The sequence below is a fragment of the Tachyglossus aculeatus genome, chromosome 10 (assembly GCF_015852505.1).
Source record: "Tachyglossus aculeatus isolate mTacAcu1 chromosome 10, mTacAcu1.pri, whole genome shotgun sequence".
Classification (NCBI taxonomy): Eukaryota; Metazoa; Chordata; class Mammalia; order Monotremata; family Tachyglossidae; genus Tachyglossus; species Tachyglossus aculeatus.
The window spans coordinates 14,832,999-14,847,855 of NC_052075.1; the positions used below are offsets into that span (position 1 = coordinate 14,832,999).

General features: G+C 42.5%; 1 non-coding gene across 1 annotated transcript; it reads left to right on the forward strand.

Moving 5' to 3' along the window:
• Window positions 1–14,375: 14,375 nt before the first annotated feature.
• LOC119933950 lies at window positions 14,376–14,513 on the forward strand. Its single transcript, XR_005452817.1, has one exon. It is a non-coding gene; the product is annotated as a small nucleolar RNA SNORA7 (small nucleolar RNA).
• The last annotated feature ends 344 nt before the right edge of the window (window positions 14,514–14,857 follow it).

Here is a 14,857-nt window from a genome sequence, read left to right on the forward strand (position 1 = left end):
CTGGGTTCTAATCCTGATCCCACCTGTGGTGGCCTTGGGAAAGTCACCGTTCTTCTCTGTGCCTCAGTTTCCTCATCTGTTAAATGGAGATAAAATACCTGTTTTCCCTCCTTCTTGGACTTTAAGCCCAATGTGGAACAGAAATTGCAGCGACTCTAGTTGTGTTGTATCAACATCAGCATTTAGTAGTGACTGGCACATAGTGCACACTTAATACATACCACAATTATTATTATGCAATGCTCCCAGTGTTCCCTGTGAGATAGTAAAGGGGTTCACAAAGACATCTGAATTTGAAATTTGAAAAAAAATGCCCATTGTTTCTATCGCTTTAGGGACCAATTCCAGAAATCATGCAGCCTATTTCAAGCAATTTTAGAAATAGTGTTAGTTGTTACAGACAGTGTTCAGACTGATGATACATGAAAGCTGTTGTCTTAAGATGAAGTGCCACAAGTTGGAATCAATGTTACTGTACATACCATGTCATAAATGGAGGATATCCTATTTTTACAAGACTTGTATATTCAAGCAGCGTGGCTCAGTGGAAAAGAGCATGGGCTTTGGAGTGAGAGGTCTTGGGTTTAAATCCCAGCTCCACCAATTGTCAGCTGTGTGACTTTGGGCAAGTTACTTGACTTCTCTGTGCCTCAGTTCCCTCATCTGTAAAAAAAAAAATGGGGATGAGGACTTTGAGCCCCCCGTGGGACAACCTGATCACCTTGTCACCTCCCCAGCACTTAGAACAGTGCTTTGCACATAGTAAGCGTTTAATAAATGCCATCATTATTATATGAGAAGCAGCGTGGCTCAGTGGAAAAGAGCCCGGCTTTTGGAGTCAGAGGTCATGGGTTCAAATCCCACCTCTGCCAACTGTCAGCTGTGTGACTTTGGGCAAGTCACTTCACTTCTCTGGGCCTCAGTTCCCTCATCTGTAAAATGGGGATGAAGACTGTGAGACCCCGTGGGACAACCCAATCACCTTGTGACCTCCCCAGTGCTTCTTAGAACAGTGCTTTGCACCTAGCAAGTGCTTCACAAATGCCATCATTATTATTGAAAAATTAATGGATTATGTTGAATTAGAGGTGCTATCGTAGCTGATGTTTCTTTCACTGGCAATAAAATGAGCCATTTGACCTCATCTGGCTGTCTCCTGGAAATACAAGGATCTTTCTATCCAACCCCGGCCCATCCCCCTCATCCCCTTTATTTTCCCGATGACTGGAACTTTCTGGAATGCTGAACAGAATTTGAAATTAGAAATGTTCTAAGTGCTGTTCATCATAACATGAAACACCTTAAATCAACTGTCCGAACTCCGAAGGTGGACATTGTTTGTTTTTACTCTTGAATTCCTGCCCGATAAATAATTCCTTAAGATCTTACAACCTGGGGCCAGTGACTGAAATTGAATCAGTGGAAAGGAATCTCGGTATGGTGAAATCTATGATTAATGGTCAACAACTGGATTTTTGAGGACTATTGGTGACTAGTTTAAAGTACAATGATCCAGCCTAGTCACTTGACATCAAGCATGACACCCTCTTTTGAGGTCATCATGAGAGATAATAATAATGATAATAATAATAATAATGGCATTTATTAAGTGCTTACTATGTGCAAAGCACTGTTCTGGGGAAGTTACAAGGTGATCAGGTTATCCCACGGGAGGCTCACAGTCTTAATCCCCATTTTACAGATGAGGAAACTGAGGCCCAGAGAAATTAAGTGACTTGCCCGAAGTCACACAGCTGACAATTGAAAGAGTCAAGATTTGAACCCATGACCTCTGACTCCAAAGCCCGTGCTCTTTCCATTGAGCCACGCTGCTTCTCTGAGAAGCAGAGATGAGTTGGAAGGAAAATTTCTGTTTTAACAATGAGGTATACTGGTCTTTACGTGCCTTAGCTTCAATAACATTACTAAATATTTTGACTTTTATTAAAGAAACCCCTGTAATGATGGAATAATCCTCTATGAATACACTATGAATATTCAGGCAAAATAGGATTTGTACTGTAATTCAGCTTTAATGAAAGAACTGACCCTAATTACAAAGCCCTTCAATAATTGAGGATGTTCATTTTCCTGATTTTCTTCACTTGGCTGAGATTTGTTCATCTTCACAGATGCCAGTGTCTTTAATAAACAGAGCAGCGGGTCCTGGGATCAGCTATACACAAAATGAGGTGGAAAGTTTTACAGATCATTTATTTAGTATGGGTGATCCGGATTACCTTCTCGTTGTCCTCGGGATGTGCAATCTACAAAGATAATTTGTTCCCCCACCAATAGAACATGGGCAAATAACACACTTGTCTGACTTTTCTGAGTACGCCACTGCTTCACTACCTGTCTGCTGTGTGACCTTGGACAAGTCTCTTACTTTATCACTAAATTTCTCATCTGTATAATGAGGATTAAATTTCTGCTCTATCTTCTCTTCAGGCTGTGTGCACTATGGGCTGGTAGGGACTGTGTCTAGTCAAGAGATGTAAAGTTGTGCTTCAATTTGAGGTTTACTTTGACGATGCTGGAGAAAAGAGGTAGAATCAAGACAGGATAGATTTGGGATAGAACGAAGCCTTTTTGATGCAGAGGAAGGGGTGGATTTGGGAAATATGCAGGGAAAATTGGAAAATGTTGGAGATGAATAATAATAATAATAATAATGGCATTTATTAAGCGCTTACTATGTGCAAAGCACTGTTCTAAGTGCTGGGGAGGTTACAAGGTGATCAGGTTGTCCCACGGCTGGGGAGGGGGCAGGGGGCTCACAGTCTTAATCCCCATTTTACAGATGAGGTAACTGAGGCCCAGAGAAGTGAAGTTACTTGCCCAAAGTCACAGAGCTGACAATTGACGGAGCCAGGGTTTGAACCCGTGACCTCTGACTTCAAAGCCTGGGCTCTTTCCACTGAGCCATGCTGAATAATAGTAATAATAATAATAATAATAATGATGATAATAATAATAATAATAATAATAATAGCATTTGTTAAGCACTTACTATGTGCAAAGCACTGTTCTAATCAGAGAGAGGCATCCAAGATGACATCAAAGGGGAAAGTTTCTGGGGAAGAAAGCATTCTGGAGTTGTCAGCTATGAAAGTTAGAAGGAAAAATACGGCTTGAATTAAGATAAGAAATTTAGTTTTTTTCCTATAAAACTAATAATGATATTCATTAAGCACTTACTTTGTGCCAAGAACTGAACTAAGTGCTGAGGTCATAATCAGGTCAGATGGACTTTGTCTCACAGCAATCACAGTTTAGAATGAGGGTGCGGGAGGGAGACAGGTACTGAAGCCCCATATTACAGATGAGGAAACTGAGGCTCGGGGAAGTTAAGTGACTCGCTCAACATCACACAGCACGCAAGAGGCAGAGCCAGTATTCAATCAATCAATGGTATTTACTGAGTGCTTACCATGTGCATTTTAGTACAGTGAGTCTTGCACGGAAGATTTGAACCCAGGTCCTCTGAGTTGCAGAACTGTGCTCTTCCCACAGGTCTTTCCCATTTCAGTTCTTAGACAACTCCTCACAGTTATCAACAAGGAACCACACTGTCTGGGGCCTCATTATATTGTATTCCCAAATTGCTTCCTCTGTCCTCCCTGGTTTTGCTTTCCATATCTCAGGCCTTTTATTTTCTATGCCTCAGTTTCCACATCTGTAAAATGGGGATTCGATTTCTATTCTCTCTCCTACTTACCCCGTGAGCTCCATGTGGGACAAGTGCCCCGACCTAATTATCGTGTATCTAATTCTAGTGCTGACCACAGTGACTGACACGTAACAAAGGCCACATTGTGAGAGGGGATTGTCTCTACCAATTCTGTGGTAATCCAATGTTCTGCACAGAGCAGGTATTCAATAAATTCCATTGATTGACTGACTAATTAACAAATATCACTATCACTAGATAGATTAACATGGCATCCAGCAGTAAGGAAGGGATCCTCTCTGAGGAAAAAACTACCTGTGGAATTAAAGACAACAAGGCAAAAGTGAAACCAGAAAGTCTGTACAAGCATCAATTTGGTGATCAACCATATTTATTGAGCACTTACTCTGTGCAGAGCACTGTACTAAGCACTTGGGAAAGTACCCCAAAACAGATTTGTCTGTGCACGAATCGTGCCTGGGATTTTGGTTTCTCCTTCCCTTTTCAGCCACCCATCACTCATAAGAGAAGCAGCGTGGCTCAGTGGAAAGAGCCCAGGCTTTGGAGTCAGAGGTCATGGGTTTGAATCCTGGCTCTGCCAATTGTCAGCTGTGTGACTTTGAACAAGTCACTTCACTTCTCTGTGCCTCAGTTACCTCATCTGTAAAATGGGGATTAAGACTGTGAGCCCCACGTGGGACAACCTGATCACCTTGTAACCTCCCCAGCGCTTAGAATAGTGCTTTGCACATAGTAAGTGCTTAATAAATGCCATTTAAAAAAAAAAAAAAAGAGAAGCAGCGTGGCTTTGTGCTAAGAGCCCGAGCTTAGGTGTCAGAGGTCATGAGTTCTAATCCCAGCTCCCTCGCATATCAGCCGTGTGACTTTGGGCAAGTCACTTAACTGCTCTGTGCCTCAGTTCCTTAACCTGTATAATGGGCATTAATACTGTGAGCCCCACGTGGGATAACCTATCTTGTATCTACCTCTAGTGCTTAGAACAGTGCTTGGCACACAAATACCAATATTATTATTGTTACTATTATTATTATTATTATCATAAGGGACTTTCACGCTCAGTTGTGTCTTCTTTGAACATGTAGGAGAACCATATAGCTGAAATTATCCATACGGCTGTGAGCTCCTTGTGGGTAGAAAACATGTCTAGTAAGGGAAGCAGTATAGCCTAGTGGATAATGCCCGGGCTTGGGAGTCAGAAGGACCTGGGCTCTAATCCTTGCTCCACCACTTGTCTGCTGTGTGACCCTGGGCTAGTCACTTCACTTTTCCGGGCCTCGGTTACCTCATCAGTAAAATGGGAACTAAGACTTTGAGCCCAAAGTCCTCCTTGATTAGCTTGTTTCTACCTCAGTGCCTAGTATAGTGCCTGGCACCAACTACTTAAATACCATAAAAAAATATGCTGTATTATACTTGCCCAATCACTTACTGTATGCAAAGCACTGTAGTAGGTGCTTAATAAAACCACTGACTGATCAACTGAGTGCATGTATGTAAATCTACATATCCTCCAATCACCTCATCAACACTTTCACACCAACTGCATCTTTGCACTAACATTTGTAACTCAGTAAAATACCCCACATACCCTATTATTCATTCAATTGTATTTATTGAGTGCTTACTGTGTGCAGAGCACTGTACTAAACGCTTATTATCTAAGCACAAGCACATTTACTTGTCCATTTTACCTTCCTCCTATCTACTAATTTACCATCAGTCCTCCCTGTAGGTCTGCAAAGTCTTTGAGGGTTGGGATCAAACCTTTTATTTTTTAGAGTGCCTACTATGTGCAAAGCACTGTACTAAGTGCTAGGAATGATCCCTGCCAACGAGAAGCTTACAGTCTGCAGGGGGGGACGGACATTAAAATAAATTACTGTTATGAGAAATTGTAATGCGTAAGGATACGTACCTTGCTGCTGCGGTGCTGGAGTATTAAAGTGATTATAGGGTACAAAATCTAACGCCTATTCTGCACTGACAGTATCTACTTTATTGTCATCTCCCGACTCCTTGAATACAGTTTTCTGCAAACAGAAGGCCCTCGGTAAAATACGAATATTTGATTAAGTTGCAGGGCTGGTGAATAGAGTGAGGAAGTGGGAAGAGTCACATAGACTACGTTAGATTTAAAATGAAAGGTGTCACGGAGTCAGATTTCCCAAGTAAAACTGCTTAATGGAAGTTTGTTAAGCTATGTTGAGCTGTATGTACTCTTCTAGAACTGGATGATTATAAATTCTTCAGTCATAGCAACCAAGTATTTCACTTTTGTGGTACTCTCTAAGTATTTAGTGCAGAGATGTGTACATAGTAGACATTCAGTAAGAATGGCAGAATGCAGCAGTCTCTAAATGCAGTTAGAGAAGCAGCGTGGCTTAGTGAAAAGAGCAAGGATTTGGGAGTCAGAGGTCCTGGGTTCTAATCCCGGCTCCATCACTTATCAGCTGCGTGATTTTTGGGCAAGTCACTTAACTTCTCTGTGCCTCAGTTATCTCATCTGTAAAATGGGGATTAAGACTGTGAACCCCACATGGGACAACCTGATTTCCTTGTATCTACCCCAGTGCTTAGAACAGTGCTTGGCACATAGCATTTAACAAATAACGTCATTATTATTGTTATCATCAGGTGTGACAGTGACACCAAAGGGTTGTCGGGATTGTTATCCTCTTGGAAATCATTTTCATTGTCAGTGATTTCCCTATAAGCATTCCTAAGGTTTCTCTCTATTCCCATGAAGTTCTCCAAAAACTTCTTGACCCACTAATTTTTCCTGCCTATTTATAGCACAGAACAATAATCAGCCAAGACATATGAAAGGATTTGGATGCAGGCAGCAAGTAATTTCTGGGAACTTTGGAACATACCCAAATACTGGATACAAATGAAATGACCTGAAACACTGAAAATGCAATTACAGCTAAGAACGGCGAGCCAGATAATTTCCGGGCAACCTAGAATTGGAGGTAGCCGAAGTTGCATGTCATATAAACATGTTACCTGCATTTAATATGCTTCAAACGCACATCATAATAATCATACATATATGTGGGGGGGGAGTGAGCAAACCTGCCGTTCAGTGTCACCTGAAGGAAATAACGAGCATCACCATTATTACTGAAAGAGGAGATTTAGAGGTTAAGAGGTAGAAACCTAAATATAGTACTAGAAGGATCTTAAAGAGACAGTCGTGAACAGAACTACAGTGCTGGCACACACCATGTAAACCCATTAAAGTCCTGGGGAAAACATGGGGGAAATGAAGAGGAATTTCCCAAATCCGGTATAGGACCAGTTAATACACTCCATCCTGAATTGCCTGAGCTTAACCAGAGGAATTAATGAAACATCCGCAGAACAGATCAGAGATATTTGAAGTGCCAATCAAGGTGCTGTTTACTGATCCTCCCACTCTGTTAAAGTTCTGCTGTCTGGAACATATTGGGAGGTTTTTCATTTGCCTGAGCTGACAGATACAGAGTCTGACAAGCCTCACATGGGCACTCTTGCCTGAGGGGGGTACTAAGGAGGAGACTTGAGGGATGCACAATTAATGGTGGAAAATGTCACCAATACCAGACTTCTCACCCATAGCCTTTCTCTCTTTTGCTTACAGTTTCACAGAAATCAACAGGTGAAAGGTGGGCATGTGAGGGAGGAAGATACCAGGCCTCGCTGTTGTCATTTAAAATGGAGAGGGAAAGGTAAAATGGTTTAAAGGGATTGGGATGGTATTGTCCAGGATTTTCAAACTCTTCCTTCTTGGAAAAAGATGCTTGCCAATTGTACTAGTTCTTGTTCATGTTGACAATATTTTCTCTTTCCCTAAAATGACAATGTTATTCCTTTGTTCATTTATTAGATTCAACGGGAGAGATGGTGGGAGTGGGGACGAGGGCAGGGTGAGTATGGGAGACTAGAAATTAATCAGAAATATTAATCTCTTTTCGAAGAGATTTGATTCTCTGTAGACAGAACTCCCGTACCTGAGTTAGAATAGAGAGTCCCTGGACTTCTAGGCAGCAAACTGACACGAGTCAATCAATCTATTGAGCACTTACTGCATTCAGAGAACTGCATCAAATGCTCAGGAGAGTACAATGAAACAGAGTTGACAGACATGATAATAATAATAATGATAGCATTTATTAAGCACTTACTATGTACAAGGCACAGTTCTAAGTGTTAGGGAGGTTACAAGGTGATCAGGTTGTCCCACGGGGGGCTTACAGTCTTCATCCCCATTTTACAGATGAGGTAACTGAGGCCCGGAGAAGTGAAGTGACCTGCCCAAAGTCACATAGCTGACAAGTGGTGGAGCCAGGATTTGAACCCATGACCTCTGACTCCAAAGCCCGGGCTCTTTCCAATGAGCCACGCTGCTTCTCCGACATGTTCCCTGCCCACAGAGAGCTTACAATTTAGAGGGGGGTGACAGATATTGAAATAAATAGTGGATATGTATGTAAGTGTTGTGGGGTTGGGGTGAATATCAAGTGCTTATCGAGATAAGCATATCGATAAGATAAGAATATGGAGAAGCAGCGTGGCTCAGTGGAAAGAGCCCGGGCTTTGGAGTCAGAGGTCATGGGTTCAAATCCCAGCTCCGCCAACTGTCAGCAAATCACTTAACTTCTCTGTGCCTCAGTTACCTCATCTGTAAAATGGGGATTAAGACTGTGAGCCCCCCCATGGGACAAACTGATCACCCTGTAACCTCCCCAGCACTTAGAACAGTGCTGTGCACATAGTAAGCGCGTAATAAATGCCATAAAAAATAATAAAATAAATAAACGCCATTAAAAATGCTCAAAGGGTATAGATCCAAATGCATACATGACACAGAAGGGAGAGGAAGTAGAGCAAAAAGGGGTTGAATTGTCAAAGGCCTCTTGGAGGAGATGAGATTTTTATACAACAAAACCAATCTCTCCCCTTCAATACTCATAATAAAGAGCTGATCGTGTGCCGAAGAGTTCAGCTTCACTCCAGCTGAGAGGGAGAAATGAAGGATCTTTAACAGGTGTCCTTAGTCATGGAGGTAGAAGAGTTTCTATTTCTCCAGGGAAAGAGGAAACAATGACATTTACTGAATGCTTACTGGATGCACAACACTGTACTAAGCACTTGGGAAAGTACAATGAAGAAGGTGGGATCCTTGGCCACAAGGGGCTTACACTCTAACAGGGGAAGACAGAAACTGAAATAAACTACAGAGAGAGGAAATAATATAGCACACAGATGTGTATGCAATGCAGTGGGGAAAGTTCACAAGAAGGTAAGCAAAGGGACAAGCATGCAGCTTCCCTAGCCCCCTCTCAGAAAATTAAGTTAATTAAAAATTAAGTTTTCCCAAGGATGGGGCTTTGGCTAATAAGACACATGCCAAATGCCACATTTTGTGCTACCCTTCCTCCAGCATCTTGGCATGGGAAAAAACAGAAGTTTTAAAACCCCGATGGGTCTCAATTTCCAAACCAACAAATTTAATTTTCCAGTCATTGTTATTTCAGGGCTATTGTTTGTGGATGGGCGGTAAAGCCACGGAGCGTGTGTTGGGAAAGACTGGGTGAATCGGAAAGGGCTTAGAACAAGGTCCACAGTATAAAACCCGCTCACTGCACAAAAACAATGTCATAGTAAGGGACAGCCCAGAAGAGTCTCAAATGCTCTTTACACAGAAGCACAGAGTGAGGACTCAAATAAGAGGAGTTGGCAGCACAATCCACTAATTGATACATCCAGAAAGCAACATGAGAGTTAGGGCTCTGGAATGCTTTTCCAGAATGAGATGGCTTTGCTGATTGGGCCAGTGCATAGTCAGGGGGAGGAAGGGTGGAATTAAATAACTTACTACTGACTCTATCTTGGGGTGTATTACATATATGTGGAAGACATTTCTTGCTGTGCATTTTTTTAAGGAGATGAAAGACTTAAAAGGAGCAGGAACCACCATATGTGTAATTTAATGTTCTGCAAAAAATGGAAGTGGGTCCTTAACAAAAAGGAATCATGGTAGAGCATCCCTAGATGTAGATTCTAGGGGCGATGTGATAGATGAGATAGGTGATAGATGAGAAGCAGTGTGGCTCAGTGGAAAGAACATGGGCTTTGGAGTCAGAGGTCATGGGTTCTAATTCCTGGTCCGCCACTTGTCAGCTGTGTGACTTTGGGCAAGTCACTTCACTTCTCTGGGCCTCAGTTACCTCATCTGTAAAATGAGAATTAAGACTGTGAGCCCCATGTGGGACAACCTGATTACCTTGTATCCCCCCCAGTGCTTAGAACAGTGCTTGGGCACAAAGTAAGTGCTTAACAAATACTATTATTATTATTATTATTATAGATTACAGGGGACAATGGTGATTGTCTTAAACAATATGCAGCAGTTTGTGATTTTTATGATGGCCTGCATAGCCCTGGATACTTTCCGCCTCGGTATCCCACCACTCGAATATGTTCCTAAATTTGATTTGCATGTCATAACAGTTTTCTGAAAGCCTCGCTCCTATCCAAGTCACTGGGTTGCCCGATGTTTCTGGTGCAGTACATATTTCGTAGCAAGTAGCTGCCGGAAACGCAGCACTGCAAAACAATGCCCATTCATTATATATGTTGAAAATTGTGATTTGATTTCCTTATTTTAATAGAACCATTCAGTATCAAGTTGCTAGAGAGCCTCTTGTTAATGACTTCATTGTCCAGGAAGTTAGTTCTTGGTGGGCAGGAATCACGTCTACTGGTTCTTTTGTGTTTTATTCTCCCAAACACTTAGTACAATGCTCTGCTCATAGTAAGCACTAAATAAATACCATTGATTGATTGATAGTATAGCTGTGAATTGTTGAGAGATCACTGTAGCTGACAGATTAAGCAATAATAATAACAATGAGGGCATTTGTTAAGCGCTTACTATGTGCAAAGCACTGTTCTAAGCACTGGGGGGATACAATCATAATAATAATAATAATTGTGGTACTTGTTAAGCACTTACTATGTGCAAAGCACTGTTCTAAGTGCTGGGGGGGAAACAAGGTGATCAGGTTGCCCCATGTGGGCCTCACAGTCTTAATCCCCATTTTACAGATGAGGGAACTGAGGCACAGAGAAGTTAAGTGACTTGCCCAAAGTCACACAGCTGACAATTGGCGGAGCCGAGATTTGAACCCATGACCTCTGACTCCAAAGCCCAGGCTCTGTCCAATGAGCCACGCTGCTTCTCTAAGGTAATCAGGTTGTCCCACGTGGGGCTCACAGTCTTAATCCCCATTTTCCAGATGAGGTAACTGAGGCACAGAGAAGTTAAGTGACTTGCCCAAAGTCCCATAGCTGACAAGTGGCAGTCAGCTGACAAGCAATGCAGAAAAGCAGTGGGATCCAGTGGAAAGATCACTGGATAATGATCCCTGCTCTGCCACTTGCCTGCTGAGTGACTTTGGGGAAGTAGTAACCTCTCTGGGCCTCAATTTCCTCATCTATAAAATGGAGATACAATACCTGCTCTCCCTCCTATTTAGAAGGTCAATAAATGCTGATCATGATATTGTGGTGATGCACAATAATGAAAATTTTGATGAAAATAGCAGCAGTATGGCCTAGTGGATAGAGCCTGGGCTGGAATTCAGAAGGACCTGGGTTCTAATCCTGGCTCTACCGCTTATCTAATTTGTGACTGTGGGCAAGTCACTTCCCTTCTCTGTTCCCCAGCTTCCTCATCTTTAAAAAGGGGACTAAGATTGTGAGCCTTATGTGGGGCAGGGACTGTGTCCAACCCGTTTATCCTGTATCTGCCCCAGTGCTTAGTGCACTGCCTTATAGTAAGCACTTAAATACCACAATTATTATCACTGTTATTATCATGAGACCTGGGTTCCAATGTCAGGTCTGCTGTGTGAACTTAGACAAGTCACTGTCTCTGTCCCTCAGCTCCTCATCTATAAAATGGGGATAACATTTAACTTGCCCTCCCTCTTTCTTTCATTCAATCATCTTTTGAGCATTTACTGTGTGCAGAGCACTGTACTAAGCGCTTGGAAAGTACAATGCAGCAATAAAGAGAGACAATCCTTGCCCACAATGGGCTCACAGTCTAGTGGAGAAGTAGCGTGGCTTAGTGGAAAGAGCACAGGCTTGGGAGTCAGAGGTTGTGGGTTCTAATCCCACTCCACCACTTATCAGCTGTGTGACTTTGGGCGAGTCACTTAATTTCTTTGCTCCTCAGTTACCTCATCTGTAAAATGGGGATTAAGACTGTGAGCCCCATGTGGGACAATCTGATTACCTTGTTTGGCACATAGTAAGCGCTTAACAAATACCATCATTATTATTATGAATGTGGTGGGAAGACAGACATCAGTCCAAGTAAACAGGCATATACTGAGAAGCCTATGTAGAACAGGGCCTGCATCCGATATGATTTTTGCTACCTATCTCATCATTTAGCATATAGTAAACAATTAATGAATACTGCCATTGTTGTTGTTGTTGAGATACTGCTATCTCTGTTGTTGTATGAAACCATTTAGAGACCAGAATGTTATCCTTCACCTTTCCTTGTCACCAATCTTGTGAATACCCATGACTGTGTTAGTGAATGGAGGTTCTAATTTTTCTGTCGGTTCAATGAGGTTGACAAATCTGTGGGGCCCTGGGCATTACTGGAAGTGTAGATAATAAAAATGATTGGAGAGCATTCTGTAAATCACCATTGCAGTGAGAACATAATAATAATGCTGGTATTTGTTAAGCGCTTATTATGTGCCAAGCACTATTCTAAGCGCTGGGGTAGATACAAGGTAATCAAATTGTCCCACATGGGGCTTACAGTCTTCACCCCCATTTTACAGATGAGGGAACTGAGGCCCAGAGAAGTGAAGTGACTTGCCCAAGGTCACACAGCAGACATGTGGTGGAGCTGGGATTCGAACCCATGACCTCTGACTCCAAAGCCCGTGCTCTTTCCACTGAGCCACGCTGCTTCCCTAGCCACACCCCTGCTCCAGTGATGAAAGTAGTGAAAGAGGTATGGTTTGCTTTCATCTTTCATGAAGCAAAGATGTTTAGGAGGAAGAATGCAAGATCTATCTAGCGAGGCAGGTACCGCACACAACTTTGACCGTGAAGCTACTCGAGGGAAGACTGTGGGTGTGTTTTGGCGAGGCACTCAGAAGAGGCTTAACTAGTGAATGTCTTCAATAGGTTGATCTTACTGGAGTGAGATTGTTGAGAACGAAAATCTTTACTCATGTTCGCTCTGGGCACCTCCCTTTATTTCCCTCTTGTCACTTTCCAATCAAGTCCAGGCCACAGCACAGCAGAAGCTAATGGGCTGCAAAGTGAAAACAGAGATCCTTAACGTGCTTTTTAAATCAGCCCTCAGAGGCCAGGAGGCCAGATTACAACGCTGTAAAATATTTTATCTGCCTCATTGCAAAGGCTAAATTAAAATAATTGTAATGTCCACACTTGTAGCTCGGTGCCAGGACACAGGGCAAATGTGTCCTGGGCCCTAATTCTGGCAGCATTTTAGGATTAAAGTTGCAGAGGTTTGTGATAGGCTCAGGCGAAAGGATGCTCAACAAAGACTTGTGCTATGACCTGATGATATCAATGCTTCCCTTGGAATACCTGATTTTTCCAGCACAATTCCCAAGATGCGTTAAAAACAAAACACTTTTAAGATATTTTTCACCCTGTGTTACTGATCTTAGAGGTTTATAAATTGGCAATACAGAGAATAACAGATTAATGAGAATACTCCAGCAAATCAGGCTCAACTTGCCTAGAATCAATTGTATTTATTTAGAACTTATTGTGTGGAGGGCACTGTACTAAGCATTTTGTGGGCAGGGAATGTGTTTGTTATATCGTTGTGTTGTACTGTCCCAAGTGCTTAGTACAGTGCCCTGCACACAGTAAGTGCTCAATAATTATCACTGATTGATTGGTTTACTGCAATATAATAGAGTTGGCAGACATATTCCCTCCTAACAATGAGAAAGAAAGATATCCCAGGGCAACCTGGCCTAGCTTAAAGAGCACAGAACTGGAAGTCAGAGGACATGGGTTCTAATCCCAGCCCTGCTACTTGCCTTCTGTGTGACCTTGGGCAAGTCACTTAGCTATTCTATACCTCAGTTTCCTCACTGTTCCCTCTCCTACTTAGGCTGTGAGCCCCATGTGGGACATGGCCTAGGTCTGACCTGATGAACCTGTATCTATTCCACCACTTTTTACAGAGCCTGACACATATTAATCTCTTAATGAGCACCATTATTATTCCCTGAGGAAAAGGCTATTGGATAAAAGTAATATATCAGGCATTCTCCCAGAAATCAGTCCATCCAACAATCGATAGCATTTATGAAGTATCTACTGTGCATAAAAAACTGTAAAAATCCATGGGAGGGTATCCATTGAGGGACAGGAATCATGTCTAATTCCCACCCGTGTATTCCTTCCCAGCGCTTAGTGCAGTGCTCTGCACACAGTACACACTGAATTATTACTATTACGACTACCAAGACATTAGAAGAGTCCATGTGAATGTTCCAAAGACTGCCATCCGAAACCCGAAGGCTCCGTAATGTAAATAACTATTTCAGCAAAACAAGGAAAGCCTTTATGGGAAGATAAAAATCAATTCAATAAATACGGCGGGAGGTGAAATGTAAAGATCCTCTCAGGGTCGCACCTGGAGAGTTTTCAGTACTCTACCAGTCTCTATTACGGGAGGGAGAGTCAGGAAGAGGCCTACCCATTCCATTCCTAGCTTGGGCAGTGGCTAGCGAGTGGAAGACAATCTGCTACAGGTCAAAACTCACCCATGCTGGGCAGCAGCAGCATGGGAGAGACTTGAGGGTGGAAACAGAGGTTTACAGCGCTGAAGGTTGCAATGGTAAACCACTTCTGCATTTTTACCAAGAAAATTCTACGGATACGCTACCAGAACGATTGCAGATGGAGAGCGGGGCGTTCTGGGAGAGATGTGTCCATGGGGTCACTATGGGTGGGAAACGACTCGACAGCATAAGACAAGATGAGAAATGTAAAGATTGAAGTGATCAGATTATGCACTCCTCCATAAATCCAAGAATGTCCAAACAGGGCTGAAAGGCAAGCATTTGACAATCACACTTCTATGGAGCTACTGTAAGT